The sequence below is a fragment of the Dasypus novemcinctus genome, chromosome X, assembly GCF_030445035.2.
Source record: "Dasypus novemcinctus isolate mDasNov1 chromosome X, mDasNov1.1.hap2, whole genome shotgun sequence".
NCBI classification, from domain to species: domain Eukaryota; kingdom Metazoa; phylum Chordata; class Mammalia; order Cingulata; family Dasypodidae; genus Dasypus; species Dasypus novemcinctus.
Window position 1 is genome coordinate 49,009,293 of NC_080704.1, and position 15,748 is coordinate 49,025,040.

Here is a 15,748-nt window from a genome sequence, read left to right on the forward strand (position 1 = left end):
ACAAGAAATACAGGAACTCAGCAAACCAAACACAAGCAAAGAGAATGAATAAGTCATCAAAAAATCTTCCAACAAACAGAAGTCTAGGGTCAGATGGCTTCGGAGGTGAATTTTACCAAACATTTTGAGAAGAATAAATATAAATCCTGTTTAAAATCTTCCAAAAAATTAAAAAGGAGGGAAAATTACCCAACACATTTTATGAAACCAATATCACCCTAATACCAAAGCCCAATAAAGGTGGCGGATTTGGCCCAGTGGTTAGGGCGTCCGTCTACCACATGGGAGATCCGCGGTTCAAACTTCGGGCCTCCTTGACCCGTGTGGAGCTGGCCCATGTGCAGTGCTGATGAGCACAAGGAGTGCCGTGCCACACGGGGGTGTCCCCCGTGTAGGGGAGCCCCATGCGCAAGGAGTGCACCCTGTAAGCAGAGCCGCCCAGCATGAAAGAAAGCTCAGCCTGCCTAAGAATGGCACTGCACACACGGAGAGGTGACACAACCAGATGATGCAACAAAAAGAAACACAGATTCCCTAGCCGCTGACAACAACAGAAGCGGACAAAGAAGATGCAGCAAATAGACACAGAGAACAGACAACCCTGGGGGGGTTGGCGCTGGGAAGCGGAGAGAAATAAATAAATCTTTAAAGAAAAAAAAAAGCCCAATAAAAATAATACTTCAGAAGAAAGATGTAGGAGGAAAGTTCCTCAACAAAATAAAGGGAACGTATGAAAATCCCACAGCCAACATCATACTCAATGGGGGAGGTTGAAAGATTTTCCTCTAGGATCAGGAACAAGATGAGGATACCCATTGTCACCGCTGTTATTCAACATTGTGTTAGAAGATCTAGCTAGAAAATTTAACAAGAAAAAAAGGAAGTAAAACTCTATTTGCATTTGACATGATCTTATATTTAGAAAATCCTGAGATAGCTACAACAAAGCTACTTGAGCTAATAAATGAGTTCAGCAAAGTGGCAGGATAGAAGATCAACATGCAAACAATCAACAGTGTTTCTATACAGTAGTAATGAGCAAGTCAAGGAGGAAATCAAGAAAAATATTCATTTTCAACAGCAGCAAAAAGTCTCAGATATCCATGAATTAATTTAACCAGGTATGTAAAGGATCTGTATTCAGAAAACTACAAAACACTGCTAAAAGAAATCAAAGAAGACCTAAGCAAATGCAAGGGCATTCTGTGTTCATGGATTGGAATATTTAACATCATGAATATGTCGGTTCTACCCAAACTGATTTATAGATTCAATGCAATACCAACAAAAATTACAACAGCCTACTTTACAGAATTAGAAAAGTCAATTGCCAAATTTATTTGAAAGGTAAAGAAATCCTGAATAGCCAAAAAATCCTAAAAATGAACAGCAAAGTAGGAGGACTCTTACTTCCTGATATTGAAGTGTATTTATTATAAACTATAGTGGTCAAAATAGCATGGTATTGGCATAAAGAGTGGCACATTGACTAATGGAATAAAATTGAGACTTCAGAAACAGACTAACCTCTATGGTCAACTGATTTTTGATAAGCCTACCAAGTCCACTTTTCTGAGACAGAACAGTCTCTTCAACAAATAGTGAAGGGAGAACTGGATATCCATAGCCAAAAGAATGAAAGAGGACCTATCTGACTTCCTATACAAGAATCAATTCGAAATGCACCAAAGACCTAAACATAAAAGCCAGGAACATAAAACTTCTAAAATATAAGATAGGGAAACATTTTTAAGAACTTGTAGTCAGTGAGCATCTCTTAAACCATACACACAAAGCACAAACAACAAAAGAAAAAAATTGATAAATGAGACCTTGAAATTAAACTCTTCTGTACTTCAAAGGACTTTGTGAAGAGGCTAAAAAGAAATCCTACTCAATGAGATAAAATATTTGGAAATCATACATCTGAAAAGGGGCTAATATCCATGATTTATAAAGGGATCAACAATAAAAACACAAATGATGCAATTAAAAAATGGACAAAAAACCTGAATAGACATTTTTCTAAAGAAGAAATACAAATGGTGAGGAAAACATAAAAAACATTTTAAAAAATGCTCAGCATCACTGGCTGTTAGGAAAATGCAAATCAAAACTACAATGAGATATCATTTTACACCTTATAGAATGCCAAATATTAAAAAACAGAAAACTCCAAGTGTTGGAGAAGATGTGAGAGATAGGAATGCTCATTCACTGCTGGTGGGAATGTAAAATGGTACAACCACTGTAGAAGTCTGTTTGGCGGTTCCTAAGGAAGTTAGGTATAGATCTACCATGTTACCTGTCCATACCGCTACTAGGTACTGCAAGCAGTGGCAGGAATAGACATCTGCACACTGATGTTCTTAGTGTCATTATTCACAATTGCCAAAAGATGGAAATAATGCAGTTGTCCAACAATTGATGAATGGATGAACGAATAAACACATAGGGGTATAAACAACATACTCTTAAACAATCATGGGTTGAAGAAGAAATTGCAAGGGAAATCAGTAAGTATCTAGAGACAACTGAAAATGAGAACACAATGTATCAAAACTTATGGGATGGAGGGAAAGAAATGCTAAGAGGGAAATTTATAGCCTTAAATGGTAACATTCAAAAAGAATAAAAAGCTAAAATCAAAGAACTAAGTGCACACCTGGAGGAACTAGGGAAAGTTAACCCTAAAACAATCAGAAAGAAAGAAATAAGAACTATTTGAGCAGAAATAAATAAAATTGAGAATAAAAATAGAAAGGAGAATGGACAAAAAAAAGTTGGTTATTTGAGAATATCAATAAAATTGACAAACCCTTAGCTAGACTGACAGAGAAAAAAAGAGAGAAGGTTCAACAAATTTAATCAGAAAAGAGAGGGGGGATATTATTAATGACCCCACAGAAATAAAAAGGATCATAAAAGGATATTATGAGAACTTCTATGCCAGCAAATTAGACAATTTAGATGAAATGAATAAAGTCCAGATTTAAAAAAAAACAAACGAAAAACTACACGGACTCCAGAAGAAATGGAAGACACCAAAAGACAAATTACAAGTGAAGAGATTGTATCAGTTATCAAAAACATCCCAAGAAAGCAAAGTCCAGGACCAGATGGAATCACAGGGCAACTTTACCAATCATTCTAAGAAATCTTAATACCAATCCTGATGAAACTCTTCCAAAAAATTGATGAGGAGTGAAAACTACCAAACTCATTCCAAGAGGCTAACATCACCCTAATACTAAAGCCAGATAAAGATAATACAAGAAAAGAAAATAATGACCAACTTCTCTTATAAATATAGAAGCAAAAACCCTCAACAAAACACTTGAAAACCAAATTGAATAGGACATTAAACGTGCACACCCCAATCAAATGTGTTTTATCCCAAGATACACAATGGTGGTTCAATACAAGAAAATCAATTAATGTAATATACCACATAAACAACAGAAAAGGGAAAAACCACATGATCATCTTTATTGAAGAAGAAAAGGCATTGGCAAAATCCAGTATACTTTATTGATAAAACCTCTTCGAAAGATAGGAATAGAAGGAAACTTCCTCAACATGATAAAGGACATATATGAAAAACACACAGCTAACATCCTACTTGTAGCAGTTTGGCATTATTTGCGAATAATGTCAAAAAGAGATATGGGTTATGTTTGTAAACTATTCTCTTCCTCTTGGTGTGATACACTTTGATTGTATTAGTTTCAGCTGAAATGTCTTCGATTAAATTGTTATGATTAGGGCTTTGATTTGATCAGGTCAGTAGGGTGGTAATTCAGTTTAAGTCCCCGCCCCCTTGGTGGGCTATACAAATGGACACTCACTCAAGATGATGCACAAAAGAAGCCACTGGAAGAAAGAGAGTTCCATAGACATGGAAGAGGAGAGAACTTGGTCATTTCAGTCCTGCCATGTGACAGAAAGAAGGCTCAAACACCTAAAGCCTGGGGAGAGCTGAGCCATTCATCAGATAGTTTGCAGCTGAAGATCCTAGAGCTCTGAGCAGCTGAGAAGGCCTGGAAAGAAATAAGCCCTCCACCCTATAGCTGAGATAGGAAGAAGCTGGACCTTCAAAGCCTTAAGAAGCAGAGGAAGGCTGAACTTTCCCAGAGATTGTCAACCATCTTGTATCAACAAGTGGCAACAGATTTTGTTGAGAAAATACCACTTATGGTACCTTGAGTAGGACTCTTCTGGGTCTTGTAACTGTAAACTTTTACCCCAAATAAATACCTTTTATGAAAGTCAACAGATTTCTGGTATTTTGCTTTAGCATCCTTTTGGCTGAGTAATACACTTGCCTTTTAGTGTTTTCAGGACTTACTGGTATACTACTATAGAATTATTGTGACTCTAGCAATGGAAGAACTTTTATCATTGATGTGTAGACAGTGGCCATGGGAGTTGCTGAGGGCAGGGAGATGAAAGAAGAGGTGTGATATGGGAGAATTTTCAGGACTTGGAGTTGTCCTGAATGACATTGCAGTGACAGATATAGGACATCATATATCCTGCCATAACCCACTGAATGGACTGGGAGAGAGTGTAAATTACAATGTAAACTATAATTCATGCTGTGCAACAGTGCTCTAAAATGTATTCATCAAATGCAATGAATGTGCAATATTGATGAAAGAATTTGGTCATGTGGGAAGAGTGGGGGTGGGGTGGGAAGTGGATGTATATGAGATCCTTTTATATTTTTTAATATAACATTTTGTCTGATCTATGAGTCTTTAAAAATTTTTTTAAATCTATAAAAAGAAAAGAAATGAAAAAAAGAACACCCTTGATGTAGCTGCTTTATTGGCTGAAAAAGTTCTGATTTCAGTAAAACTTAAGCAAATACCTGCCATCATTCCTTCAGGTAGTCACCCAGTATGTCAAAACAGGATACACAATTCTTGAGGACAAGGTTGTCTCTAATCCCTCTTGAAACAGTGACTAAGGTTCCACACACGGAGCATGGGCTTCTGTTATCACTGAGTCTCAGAGGGAGGTGGAGCAAGGGAAATTAAAATGCTGCAAAATTCTCCTAACTTTTTTAAGCAGTGTCTTTGTTAATTCAGCATCTTCTTGGTTGCTCTAAACCTTTGTTTTTCAGTGTTGTGGAAAATTTGAGTCTGACAAATTTTGCTTATTTATATGGTGTTTCTGTAGAGCAAAAGGTCCTTGGAGCTACCTACTCTGCCTTTTTCCCAGACTGCAGGGCTTTGAGAGCAAGAATTAGGAATTGTTTTTCCTTTGGATTTTTCACAATACTGAACACCAGTATATGTTAAGCTTATTACAGGTACTCAGTGTACATTCTTGAATTGGATTTATTACCATAATTGTGTAAATCTATTTCTTCCCATTGAAGGTTGCAGTCTATTGAATTTTCTCCCTACCTCTTCTTTTTAATTAAAATTTTCCACCATTAGAGTATTTTAATTACACAATAATTAGTGCTCATCATAAATAGGGTAACAAATCAAATAAAATTTTTAATATAAGTATTTTCCCTATTTAATTCCATTTTCAGGTGTACAGTGTTAATGTTATGCTCTTCACATTTCACAGTGTTTTCCATTTCTTTAGAAATATATACAAACATGAACACATACTTATGGTAGGTTGAATAGTGGCCCTAAAAGTTATTCAGGTCCTAATCTCTGAAACTGTAAGTGTTATATGGCAAAAAGGACTTTTCAGATGTGATTAAGTTAAGGATTTTGAGATGGGGAGGTTATCCTGGATATCCTGGATTATTAGGTAGGCCCTAAATGTGTTTAGGAGTGTCCAAGTGTCCTTATAAGATAGAGACAGAGGAAAATTTGGTTACAGGAGAGTAGTAGAAGATGATGGAAACAAGAGGTTGGGTTAATGTAAGGGCATGCAAGAAGGATGCCAAGGAATGCGAGTGAATTCTAGAAACTAGAAAACATAAGAAAATAAATTCTCCTCTCAGAACCTCCAGAAGGAATCATACTTGCTGACACCTTGACTCTAGCCCTGTGAGACTGCTGATCTTCAGAACTGTTAGGAGAACAAATTTGTTTTGTTTTAAGCCAGTGAGTTTGTGGCAATTTGTTTCAGCAGCAACAGGAAACAAATACGTGTTATATTTTGTTTTTATGAAAAATATGATAATACTGTCTGCTTGCCTTTGCAATTTGCCAATTTACCTGTCAATATTCCATAAAAAACAGGTAAAATAGATCTAGCTCATTCATTTTAATAGCTACAGAATAACCTCTTTTGGATGTACCATAATTTATTCAACTACTACTTTATTGATGGAGATTCAGTTTGTTTCCAGGTTATTTTTCCTCTTCAGACAATGCTACAGTAAACATCCTTATACATAAACTCATACATATTATTCAAAGTGCTATTAATATGTGAAAGGTTGTACGAATTTGATATTTTCATAGATATTGCCAAACTATCTGCCACTTTTTATCCACATTGAAAGTTCTCATTTCCCTTAGGCATTCCTTTTTTTGTAATGGAATTTGCATAACCAGAATTAATACATGCTTACTTATGATTCATGAACAGGCATGGTGCTACTCGGAGTGGTTTGCATTTATTGATTGTCATGAGAATTTTCAGCTGTAGGGAAGGATAAGGAAGAGGGATGGGGTGAATAGGACTTCTGGCAGAAACTCAAGCATATGTTCTGAGGAGTATTGCTTTTGCTCAAGCAATGAAATATGATACCACATTGGGAAAGCAGGACATTCTCCCCACTTCTAAGTGGAGCATAGTCTAGTTCAGCCTGTGAGGACTCAGGAAATGTTGTCTCAGTTTCCCCAAGGGCTTAAAGCTTTGGCATCATAGGAAGAAAACAGTACTTTCTTTCAGGATGATTTGGTGGCATGGAGGCCTAGGGGAAGCATAATGCATTGAGGCACTGCCCTCAGGTTGACAGCAGCAGACATTAACCAGACGAATCAGCACAATAATGGATATAGTTCACAGGAAATGCCTCAGGGAATTATAAATAACTGGATGGTATTTGGAGAGGTGGTCAGTGGATAACAAAAGACAGTGAAACAGTGTTATTGAATCCAAGTAACATGACTCTTCCCTCTACATTTGTACCCATAGGTTGATGAGGTTTGGAGAAACTTATATTACATATATTTGGACTTGAATCCTTAAATTAGTTCAAATATTCAGATCACTTTGAATAGACTCACTGACATAGCAAATTATTTTTCTGTGTAGATCCTTTTTTACTGTGAAAACATTGTGGAAAGGAGAAATAATACAGTGACAAGATGATTAAATATCTTATTGGTATAGTTGTGAACTTTTTAATTGAAGATTATGCTTTATATTGTTTGCAAATGAGCTTCCAAAATCATAAGCACAATTTTCCTCCTTTATGGAAAATTCCCAGGCCAAAGATAAAATGAAAGCCTATTTTAAAAAGAACTTTTCAGCAAAGAAATAACGTTAATGAATATGCCTAAGGACAATTTAGTGGAGAGAAGAGGCACATGTATTTTATGTACTAATTCTGCTTTGCCAATTTTCCTGCTTTGCTGAAAAGTTCACTTTCAAAACATCAGTGCTGTATCATTTGACAGCTTGCTGCTTCTGAAACTCTAAATTTCTGGTGTGCAGCTAATGTATGTACATTGAAAAAAACATCAGATCTGAATTCATATGCATGCAACTCTTAAATTGAATGCTGCTGTCAAGTATTGATTTCTATGGTTGATAGCTTTAATATTAGTATTTGTGTCTATAAATTATTTTTGCAGATGCCTAAAAAAGTTAAATTCGCATTTTATTAATAGACATACTAAGCATAATTCTCAAGATATAATTGATATGAATATCAATAACATGATTTTAATAACATCAAATAGTTCAGTATCATAGGGAAACGTCTTCTAAATGCAGAATGTGAGTGGTGCAGTGAATCAAAGGCAGGCTCTAAGGAAGAAATACCTGACTTGAATCCATGGATAGAATAGTAAAGTCTGAAACTATTAGAAACGTCGACAGAAACAATTCTTGAGTTTCACATTTACCCATAACATTGAATTTCACAACCACAAACTAATAAGAAATTGGACGCAATGAGGTAACCAAGATTTCTAGAATTGTGCAAACAAAGGGAATTTGTTATTCTGCTTAACTATTGTAAGCAAAAAAATTGTGTGTGTGTAAGTGTGTGTGTACATGTTGGTAGGTTGGAGGTGTTTGATTGAAAAGGGAAACTCCTTTAGGGAATTTCCTGCTGAGTGGAAATCCAAACTTTGGGGATCTTTGACTTCTCACCAGGCATAGGGAATGACTGTCTGACACTCTGGTGTGTGGGGAGAGGGAGACATCAAAAAGGATTATTGGAGATGTGGGATAGGCCAATGTAATGCAGATGTGACAGAGGGCAGAGGATTCCTTAATGGAAATTCTAGTTGAGGAGAGTAGAGGGATAATAAGACAGGAAGCCAGAGACCCACACAGTGAACAATGTCTATTTCATTTGAGTTATGGAAAAAGGAGCACTGGATAAACCAAAGCCAAAGGTGAGGAAGAGGATCATTGTCTTTAACACCTCCCTTCAATTCTTTCTCTTCTTTCTTATTTAAGCTCTGTGACCTCAGCCTGCTACTCTTATTACTCAGGACTCCTAGGTTAATTGTAACTTACCTGGATATATTCTTCCTAGGCATTACCAAAAAATTGGGCTGGGTGAGTTCAACACCAACCTTTATTTTCCTTTACCTTAATGAAACCTTAGCCTTCCTGATGTTTATCCCTCAAGAGTTTTACTATACAAATAAGGAAATTTTGGCTTTTGCCTTAATATCTAATATTAGATATTAATATATCTAATGTACTTGTAACTTAACAGAATTTTTTAGAGCCTCAAGCAAAGGATAGCCTCAATCTGTGCTCATTTTAGATAAGCAGTTTGGTGAGGAAGCTTCTTTGGGAGTGGTAGTTTTCTTAGTTTTCCTCAAATGATGTAGAAAGCTACCTGTTTTGCCTAAGCTTATGACCATCTCTTATTTGTTGTCCACCTGGGTTTCCCTTGCTGTGTCTAGCCATAGTCACATACTTAAAGTGTTGTCCACTGTACTGCATTCGGCCTATATCACCTTCCCTCTATTAGGTCCCTCCTGCCCCCTGGACCTTGGCTGCCTGCCTTGCTTGCCCGTAGGTATGGACCTAAGGAAGGCTTATGCTTGTTTTTCCTGTGGTGCTTAAATCCCTGGTTGCTGAAGCTGCCACAGTCTGAGAACTTCCATGTGCAGATCTGGCTAATAAGGAGAGGCTTCTATGCTTGCACTCTAGCTGGACAGAAACCACAGAGGGCTTGCTTTTCCATTGACTGGCCAGAAGTTCCATTCAACTCAACTCAGATGTGCAGTTGAGCTATTGGCCATGTAGATGAATAAGACTGGAGATGGGAAGAAGCCCAGCAGATAAATTGCTCTCCCTTTCTCCCCTGACAGCCTGTTCTGAAACACAGTGTTTCCATGCAGACTCTCTGAAAATAATCTACTTGGCTGAGTTGTATTTCGGTGGGAGGCTGTGGGCAGTCCAGCAGTACACTTCCTTGATTTGCTTCCTTCCTCGCTTCACTTAGATTTTTACTCTCCTTCTTGCTTTCCCAATAAAGGCTTAAAATGTAGTTTCTATCACTGGTTCTTTTTTTAGGGAATCAGGGCTAAAACATACCGTGAAAATTGATTATTGGAAATGATCAAATAAACATCCGTGTGTGTGTTTGTCTGTGCATATTCTCTTAATGATAATCCGGATTTGGTCCATTTAAAGTCATTCAAGGATTGTTTTATAGAGGAAGTTTTTGAGGCAAAATGGTACATAACCAAATGATAGAGATGAATGTGACAGGAATGTCTGAAACATGGCCTCCAAAGGGCAATGGCTCAAAGGCATAAGAAAGTTCATATAAATAGAATGTGTTCAGATGAGTTCTGCTACATTGATAATGATCATGTGTGCCTCCCTACACAGATGGAAAAAGAAGAAAAGCAGGGGATGGTGGACAAATTTTGAAGTTAGCTATTCCTTCCTGATGTGGGTTGTGCGGAACTCTTGACTTGTTGACCTGGCCATGGCTCTCTGATCCAGGCCCAACTGGGGGTCTCCAGGGAGTCTTGATGAGTAGTACACTGTTTAAGTTCACTTCTGTGTCTGTGTGTTCTTAAGGCCAACTCAAGCTAACACATGTATGCATGTGATCATTGACCTGCAAAAAAAAAACACAATCCACCTTGACATGTGATTCTTAAAAATATTTTCCACTCTACAACCATTTTTTTACTCAGAGTTCTTAGCAAGAAGAAGATTTGAAATGACTGAATACATGAAAGGATATGTATCTCCACACCCGACATGAAACTAGATGCTAAGAGTGAGCATGTTTTCTCTAAATGAAATTAAGGGGAAATGTAATAATAGCTTTTAACAAGGTCACACTGAAAGGGAATGACAGGATAAATTGGACCATTCAAGAACCTTGCCAAGTGTAAGAATTAAGGTTACTTTACTAAAAAAAATGTATCTGAATCATCTTGGACTGTAAATAAAAATCAAGGGAAATGGACCTAATTATTTGAGCCAAGAAGAAGAAAGTGTAGTTCATGTACATAATAAGGGTACATTATTTTTGCCCAAGATATCTGAACAAAAGTGCTAAAAAAGATCAATTTAATATCAAATGACATTAATTCAGGAAACCCACCCGGGGATGAGCCTCCCTGGCAACGAGGGACCACTATCAACTACCAACTGATGATGCAACTGGAAAATGACCTTATACGGAAGGTTCAATGCGGATCAGCAGAATATCCATGTCTACATAAAATACCATGACTTTAAAATGCTGTTTGACCTAAAGTAAGGGGGAAATGGAAAGGAGAAATGAGTTTATATGGCTACGAGTTTCTAAAAAAGAGTCTGGAGGCTGGCAGAAGGTTTGCCCTCATGCACAACTGAGCAGAGTCAGAGAGACAGATAAAGCAGATACAACCCCCAGATATTGGTTCCTTTGAGGGCTAAAGAGACCCATGGGAGTTATGGTCATGGCCGATGGGGTTAACTACCAGGGCAGATGGCCCCTCTTTGGAAATGGTGTTTATGTGTGATGAATCTGGACTCAGATGGGATCTCCCTTCATAAGACTTTCATGCTAATGTGCTGGAGGTGCAGTTAATGTTGGGGTTTAAGATATATTTAGGGGATTTGAATCTCTGGACTGACAATGTGATAGCCAGATCCTGAGCCTCAACAGACTCCAGCACCTACAATCTGATTTATTGGACTTACCACACTCAGCTAAGATGGAGGTGAAGAAGGACAACCACCACACCATGGAGCCTAGAGTGATTACAACTGAAAATGGGAGGATTGCATCCAGCATCCAGGTGGAATCTGAGCCTCCTCTTGACATAAAGGTGCAATGGACACAACCAATCCAGTGTCCACATAGAAGAGGTGGCATTGGATTGGGAAAAGTGGACATAATGGACAAAGGGTATGGGGAAAGGCAGGAAGAGATGAGAGGTGGAGGCATCTTCGGGACATGGAGCTGCCCTGGATGGTGCTTCAGAGGTAATCACCGGACATTGTAAATCCTCACAGGGCCTACATGATGGAATAGAGGAGAGTATGGGCCATGACGTGAACCAATGTATATGAGGTGCAGAGGTGCCCAAAGATGTACTTACCAAATCCAATGGATGTGTCATGATGATGGGAACGAGTGTTGTTGGGGGGGGGGGAGAGGGGGGGTGGGGGGGTGGGGTTGAATGGGACCTCACATATATATTTTTAATGTAATATTATTACAAAGTCAATAAAAAATAAAAAAATTAAAAAAAATAAAATAAAAAAAAAATAAAATTTTTGTTTTTTAGTAAGAGATTTGGTGAAAATCTGCTTAAACAAATCCTGAGATAATATTTAATTTAGGCTTGGGTCAGTGGGTAAGATAAATTTGATTTGCAAATATAAATAAAATTGGGATACTAAAAAGGGCTTGATAAAATAGATTGAGTGCTCTTTAAGCTAAATTTTAGGGAGAATAATCAAAAGCAATATGGAAACATTTGGGAATAAAAACATGTTTTGATTTACTTGCTTAAAAAAAAGTTCTACCCATTTTAGGAATATAAAGCTTTCAGGTGATTTGGAATGGATTTACTTTATGTTATTGTGAACTCTCTTCTTAAAATATGATGATGGACAGGCTAGAAAAAAAAGAATCCTATAAAAATTTAGTCATTAAACTATGAAGGAATTTTTATAACTCATGGCAAGCAATGGGTTAAACTTTTTCTACGTATTATCTGGTTAGCTCCACACAAGAACTTTGTGAGGAAACTTTTTTCATAACTTTGTTATAGGTCACAGGTTCTTAAAAAGGGGTCTGTGAGCTTGAATTGAAATTCAAAAAGACATTATTCTTGTGGGGATGTATTGGTGCAGGTGTGATATATTATCTAAATAATACACAATATAGTGTGGACTTAGTAAGGAGTCCATGGTTTTCACCTGACTGGCAGAGGGGTCTGTGCAACAAACAGCTTTAGAGGTTAGCTAACTTTCCCAGAGGCTTACATTTTCTAAACAAGGATTTAAACTCAGGTCTCTCAGACTGAAAAGTTGAGCCAACCCCATCTGCTTGATCTCAGAGCATCCAAAGATTCTGGCCCAGCCATATGATTAGGTTTCAGTCTATTGCTCTTGGTGCATGGTCTTTGACAAAAGTTGAATGTTCTTGCTTCTCCAACATCCATTTTCAATTTCATCATCTCTTCTAGCATGTGGGAGAAATGTCTGTTTATACATGTCTTCCAGTTAATCAAGAAACAAACTAATATGGAAAAGGGGTGAAAAACTCATCTCTGAGTAAATCCACAGATTTCAGGCAAAGCAACAGAAGGTGGTGATGTTGATGTCTGAGAATGACTGAATAGGCAAAGTTCCTAATGGCAACATCTAGGAGCTTGGGTAGGTTTTATTTTACTCCTTTTTAGAAAGTATATACTCCAGCGAAATTTATGATGACCCATAGGAGACTAGGAAACGTCACAAAATTTGAAATATTTTAATTCAAATTATTGTCTGATTATATAGGTTATCTGTTTTTTAAAAGAAAATAACAAGACTGAATTCCTTTTTGATTTATAGAATCATCTAATAATTTTACTGTCATGGGTTTTCAAATCAGTTGCTTAAATTCGAACTGTAACTCTGACACTTGAGGCTGTGGAACTGTGAGGAAGTTACACAGCCTCTCTGTTCCATGTTTTTCTCATTCATTATGAGGGATAAAAGATAATATATTATTATGTTTTCATTTTATTTGTTATTATTGTTGTTGAATCATACTGTGCTCAGTGTAGCAAACAATAATTTTATGAGCAAATAAAATTTCTTCAATTTATATATTTTACATTACTATGTCAGTATAAGGACTTTAATGAGTAAAATACTTTTCAACAAATGATATAAGAATGTATGTTTTTCTATTTGTTTCTTTCTCCAACTTTCTTATTACCCACCCTCCATCTGCCAAAAAAAAAATGAAAGAAATTTTTAAAAAGTAGAAAGAAAGAGAGGAAGGTTGGGAAGAAGGATGGGAGGGAGAAGGAAAGAAGGTAAACAAAATATTTTTTCCACATCTTAGATTTTTGAAATGACTTCTTCAACTGCTGCTATTTAAAATGCATGTATAATTCAATATAAAATAAGGAAGTCCATTAGGCTGGAAAATTCCCCCTTTTGTAAAACTCACATCAACATCTCATACAGATTGTTGGGATCTGAGGTCTCCCTGGGAGGCACAACAGACACTGCCAGCAGGAGGAGGCATGAAACAGTGCAACCTGCAGTTCTCAGCAGCCAGTCTCATTTGGAGTGCAATAGCCTGATTCCAGCATGAACTACTGCCCAGTTGGTTGTTACTACAAGTGTAGACAGAGGCTAACATCCTTTCCCCCACCCTTATTTGGTCTCCCAGTGGCAGAGCTTTCGGTGATGACCAAGTTTTTCAAGAATTGCACACTACAAAATGGAAGGACACATGTTAGCCTTTGTACTCCTTTCTTCACTCACTTTGAGGAGTCTGAGCGCTGAGATTTGAAGACAGAGGAAGGTCTGATTTGATATTTTGGAATTTACTAAAATTTTAACTGGCATTTTTACCTTTAATGGCAATTGTTAAATAATACAAGCTTGATATTAGTGGAAAAAATAAATTAAAACCTTATAAATAACAAAAGTATTAACAAACATCTCTTTAATATTTAGAACAGGAAATGATATTAATCTTACAATATGAGGGAGATGACACAAAAAATTATTTACTTACAAGGCACACAATGTTTATCATTAGAATTAATCCAGGGGTAATGTAACAGCCAAATGTTCTGTTGTGATCTTAAAGCCTTTATCCAAATTGGTTGCTGAAAGCAAGGAACTAAAATATAATGAGTTGTGGAATCAATAATATTTTGGTCTTACTAAAATTTAGCTATAAAAGTTTGCATCCAAATTTACAAAATTCAAAAATCACAGGGATCCAAAGACCTTGGTTATATCCTTTAACCATCTGTGCTCATTTATGTATCTTTCTGAACACTGGAGAAACAATTGAGGTTGTTTTGGGAATTAAATGAGATAACTGTGCCTGGACAGAATTTTTTAGAGTAATGCTTCCATAATTTCTTAAGCTGCCTTTTGTTTGTTATATTGAGTTTTGAAGTTGAAATAAAATTTAGTTTAAAAAAAAGAAGTACTGGCTTCTGCTTTGTGCACTTGAGTGCCAGAGACTCATGAAGAGTCCGACTGCTCTGCTGTAGACGCTACCCACCAGTAGAGATCGCATGGAAAAGCCATTTGGAGAATGAGAGGCTCTGGGATTACATGGAGAGAGAGAGAAACCCAGTCATGCCAGCATCCTGGTCAGACCCCAAGATGTCCAGACCTCAGCCAGCCTGCTGGAATTAGCCACACGAGAGACTGCTGGGAAAAATAACAGAAGAATCCCCAGATAAGCACAGCTTAGATCACAGAATTATGAGAAAAGAAAAGGAGTGTTTCCGTGACCTACTAAGTTTTGTTGGTAGTTTGCTACACGACAATTGATAAGCGGAGTAAATGTCAAAGCTATGGGCTTCAGACTTCATTAATCTTTCCAAGTACATGGTTATTGAATGAGCAAGTACTCTCCAATCCTAGATCTTAAATTCCTAATGACAATTCCATGAATTTTGCATTGGATGGTTTTCATCACCTGCAGCGGGGGGTGGGGGTGGGGGGTGAGCCAGAAAGACCAAAAATTTCATGTGCTTTACTTATTTCTTATCAGCAATAATGCTGCTAATTGTTTGATCCAAAGACTCAGGCACAAATTGGCTGCCTGGATATGAAATGACACTCGAGAAACTTGCAATTTCATTTCAGTTCCATGAATGCTTTTCTGTCCTATGAGGACTACTGTGTATATGGGCGGTTTCAATTCTGAGAATGTCATCTTGGAAAAGATAGACACGGTCTGGCCATGAAACCACAGGTTTTCAAATTAGCTAATTTTCATCACTTTGTTCATTAGTAAAATCAATGGGACTTATAAAGACTGAGAAATTGTCAAAAAGTGAGAAGATGAAAATGATGAGAAGAATGGGACATTAGGAACTCAGAGGTGGATGTGCAGGAGGTACAGTATATATGTATCCTTTTAGTC